Below are 4,606 nucleotides of genomic sequence, written 5' to 3' on the forward strand. Positions count from 1 at the left end.
TTCTCCTACTTATCCCCACTCTCCACAAATCACTGGAAAACAACAGCCTGGGTTTATGCAGAGGAGGAGCAGGAATCGGCTGAGTCCAGTCACATCCTGCTTTCCCACCTGACTAGGACACCCTAAGGAACTAGGTCACAGGGGATCGGGGCATGGGCTCAGGTCTCTGCTGCCACCCTCCCTTCTTTCTGCCAAGGACATACATGCCCTTGAGGAGAGCTTCTCTCTGCTCTTAGTTTCTCATTTCTCTTGTTTTCACTTGTCTCCTTGAATTCTAAAGAGGGCTCTTTGGCCAAACACTGATCTCACACACATGCACGTCTTATGGTTTGCAAAGCACTTTCGCATTCACACTCTCATTGAATCCTCCCGAGCGGCAGGCATTTAAGTTACTCCCATTTTACAGAGGAGGAAAACGGAGGCTAAGATAAAGGCAACGACTCCTGCACCTTAGTGTCAGAGTCAGGTCTCTGGGCCTCCCAAGGGTTCCTGGGCTGCTTCTGGAGACCGTGCCTGTGTGGCTGTGGGTGGGGCAGAAAGGAGGGGAGCTGCAGCAGTGGCATTGCGGCAAGGAGATTTTCTGCTGGCTGAACTCTCCCTGCCTGGATGCTGCGCCTCCCAGGAGAAAGCGGGGTGGAACTTGAACTTTGGTTTTTCAGAAGCTATTCGAATGTGCTGCCCACACAGTCTGTGAGGGAGAGCTGTTTCCAGCTTCCCTACTCAGCCCTCAGGCACCCAGGGACGCCTGTCCTATCTGCAGAGCAGTGGCCTGTCACTGGCAGTGGGAGGAGAGACAGGATCAGGATGGAGCGAGGAGTGGGCTCGGGGGTGCTCCTGGGGCCCCCATGGTCATGCTGCTCAGGCCTGCCAGCACATTGTGCTAGAGTCCTCGGGGCCTCCCAGGAATGCCACAGACCCTTTAGGCAGCAGAGGGGAGGGGCCAGCAGGGCCTGCCTGGGAAAGACCCCAGGGGCCAGGGTACCAGGAGGAACCGCCAGCTGAGAGTGTCTTGGCTGACCCTCAGCAGGGAGGCAGCTATGGGGCTGCAGAGAAAGGAAACAAGCATTGATTGGGTGCAGAGTTTCCATCTCATTGAAACCTCACAACAGCCTCGTGAAAGAGAGACAATTACCTTCTCCATGATACACAGGACAAACTGGAGCCGTGAAAAACTGTCCAAGGTTGCACGGTCTATGTGGCTTGAAAGCCTGAGGTCTTGCTTGGAGGGGCAGCAGGGTGCAAGTCCCTCTTTAGTGGATGAGCCAGGTAGAGCTGCCTCTATGAGGCTAGGAAGAGATGCCAGGGAAGAAAACTGGCACGGGAGAAGGGTAGGGGACACCAAAGGATTTGGAGGCAATTTTCGCAAGGGCAGAGAGGGAGCAGAAAAATTAGGATGAGCCAAAGTGTGCTCGCAAAGGCACATGTGCGCGCGCACACACACACACACACACACACACACAGAGGCTCTTTATCCAGCTAGTAAGCTCTGCCCACACGCCCATGGTCGCTCTTACGTGGTTCCCCCTTCCACCTGCCCCTATGCTCATGCCCTTCCCAAGGCTGCCAAGGCTCCATCTGCCATACAGATGCCACAGAGACACCCATCTGCAGCCCAGCCCCATCCCTCAACCCCAAGGAGCAAGGCATTGGCTTCAAAACGGAAGATTTCAGATTTTGAAATGCAATCCCGTGTCAGTGGCTGGGGGTGGGGGGTGGGGGTGGGCAGTGATGTGATAGTCTCCAAGCAGGTAGTTGCCCCTACATCATTTAAGCTGTCACTTCCGCTCTGTGAAATTGTTCTTGTTTCTCTTGGGCACCATTAAAGGATTCCTCCTGGGGCCCCAGCCCATATTGCCTCACGAGGTAACAGTTCTCTCTCCGCCTGGATGCTGACCTGCATGAGAATGGGGACGGAGTCTTAAATCCCAAGGATCCAGTACAGACGCTGGCACACAGCAGGTGCTCAATACATGTTGAATGGACAAAAATGGTAATTATATCTACTACTTACACAGTGCCTGTTATGTGCCAAGCCATGTGCCTTGGCATATGTAATCTTTAATACGCACGAGAACCACACAAATCGATTTTAATACCTTTGTTTGTAGATTGCAAAACCAGGCTCCGAACGTTGAAGTCATTTGCCTGAGGGCACACAGCCAACACAAGGAAGTTCTGGGAACCGGGGCATCACTAAGAAGCTCCCAGCTTGGCCCTTCACACCAGTGTTTCCATCCCTGACACCCTCTGCTCCCTTATCTTCTAGACTCAAATAGGCACAAAGTTCCATGACCCTGTCTCTTACCTATCTCTCCTCCTCTCTTCCCTGCTGCCTCTGCCTGCATGATTTTTTTTTTTAAACCAGATTCAGCCTCGAAATTGTGGTTCGCATCTCAAGATTTGACCCCACCATCAACCCTCCACTTGACTGCCAGAGGGATCATTCTAAATCACCGACCTGGGGATAACTCTTTCCTCTGAGATGCTCCGGGTTGCCTTGTATTGTCAGGAGAGGGTCCTGGCTCATTAGCCATGGAGTATGTAGAGGAGCTGTCAGAAGCCAACACTTTCCCACTTTATGAAGTCACGTCCAACCCCACCCCTTCGAAGCTCTGGCCTCACAGAACCATCTGGCTGTATTTTCTCACCCCTGCACTTCACACATGGCGTGATCCCTGCTGGAAAAGCAGAAACACCCTTCCTCCTCTCCGCTGGCCTCTTATCCCATTACCCTCAGCTCAAGCAGCAGAACAACCCCTCCAGGCAGCCATGGTTCCAACCTTGGCCTTGCAGCCCTGGAACTGTTCATTTACCTGCCCCATGAGACAGTGAGCTTCCTGAGAGGCGAGGTTGCATTTCGCTCATCTTTTGTGCCTAGAGATGTAGCTGTTATTTGGCAGACGAGTGATGCTCAGAGAACCTCTGTTGAAACCTCTTGAGGCCATCCTTCTCCCTGGTTCCTTTGGCCCCATTCTCTCTAATCCTGTAAAACACAATTCCTCACCACAGCTCCTTCCCGACCTCTGCGTGGCCTCCTCCCTGTGCCCTAGTGTTCTGATCACATATGTGGATTATGGAGCCAGGCAGGTTGCTTCCTCTCTCGAAATCCTAGAGGCTCAGCCCAACCACTCTTTGCACCCCTTCAATGCTCGGCAGTTTTATTAGCATCCCTGGGAAATCTGTATGACCTGGCAGAGAAAAGAGATAAAGAGTTGGGAGCCCTTTGTGAGGTACCCCTGCCGACTACCAAGTCACTCTCCTAACAGGCTCAGTGTCTTCCTTCCTGCTCCCGAGTCCAAGCCCCGTGGAGTTGCGAGAGCTTGTGGATACAGGCTGATGTTGGAGGGCAAACCTCAGGCCCATGTCTTCCAGAAAGGAATTTTTCCTACTCTCAACAACTTGTTCTCCCTAGGGAAAGATGCCAGGCTCAAAGCCTATGACTTGAAGAAAGGCAGTCACTTCCGAGCAATCGTCAGAAAGGGTTCAGCAGAAACCCATCCACACAGCGGACCACGCCTCCTCAAGAGATCCCTGCCAGGGCCCCCAGTCTGCAGAGGCCACACTCATTGGCGACCAGTGACCATGGAGCTCCCCGATTTGATGCCCATCAGATCCATGGCACCATCTCCTCTCCTCACAGCCTTCAGGAGGAAGCAGGGCTGGGAGGGGCTTGGATGGGCTATTTCATCCCATCTCAGTTTTCCTTTGATCCCTGAAGTCCGATGACGGGGGTGGCGTGGCCATTGGCCTCGGTCCTAATCATGGCTTGCCACTAACTCCTCATGGGGCTTTGGGCCAGTCCAATACCCTTTCTGGGCCTCAGTTTCCCCTTCTCTAAAATGAAAGCTGGGCTGGCAGTAGCTAGTCGGTAAGGCTTCTTGGATGATTACCACTTGGTCTGTGGGGCTTATTTTCCAAAAGGACAAACTGAATTACTTGTCGAGGTAGGAAGTGGGAGTGATGGCTAGAAGTGAAGCTTCCTCCAGGCCCTGGAAAGGTGGGGTCAACTAGGTGGGAGCTTCCTCCCTAAAGGTAGGTGACAAATCCCACTGGACAGGGGGAAGGGAGAGCCCTGCCAGGACTACTGTTGTCAAGAGCTCTAAAGGCAAAAATGACCAACAGGACCTGTCTGTGCACATTAGCTCCTGGGGTGCCAGTCGCTGGGATCCAGGATCAGACTCAGAAGGGAGGTGAGCTACACGTAGAGACGGACACAGCAGATAAGCCCCTGCCCTGGCCCGGGTCCTGGGTGCCCCAGTCCGGAGGGCTTCATCCCTAGTCACGGCTCTCAGGGCCAGTCCCGCAGGCCAGGCCTAGGAACGAAACCGGAAGAGGCACTTGGACCCTGGTTCCCAGAGTGGGAGAAAGGGGTGGGCACCCGGGCAGAGGGAGCCCCAGGGATTGGCAGCGGCTGTGGGCAGGGCGGGAGGGACGGGGAGGAGTCAACTTGTACGTGTGAAAAACTCTGGCGGGGGCCGGGCTCTTCCCTTCCTCCTCCTCCTCCTCCTCCTCCTCCCCCCCTCCCTCCTCTTCCCCACCTTCCTCCACCCTCTCCCTTCCCCTCCCCTTCTCCCTCCTCCTCCTCCTCCTCCTCCTCTTCCAGCTC

The sequence above is a fragment of the Sus scrofa genome, chromosome 9 (genome assembly GCF_054392235.1).
Source record: "Sus scrofa isolate SSC_HxYL_T2T_F1_AM1 chromosome 9, Sscrofa_HxYL_maternal_Yorkshire_Landrace_v2.0, whole genome shotgun sequence".
Lineage (NCBI taxonomy): Eukaryota > Metazoa > Chordata > Mammalia > Artiodactyla > Suidae > Sus > Sus scrofa.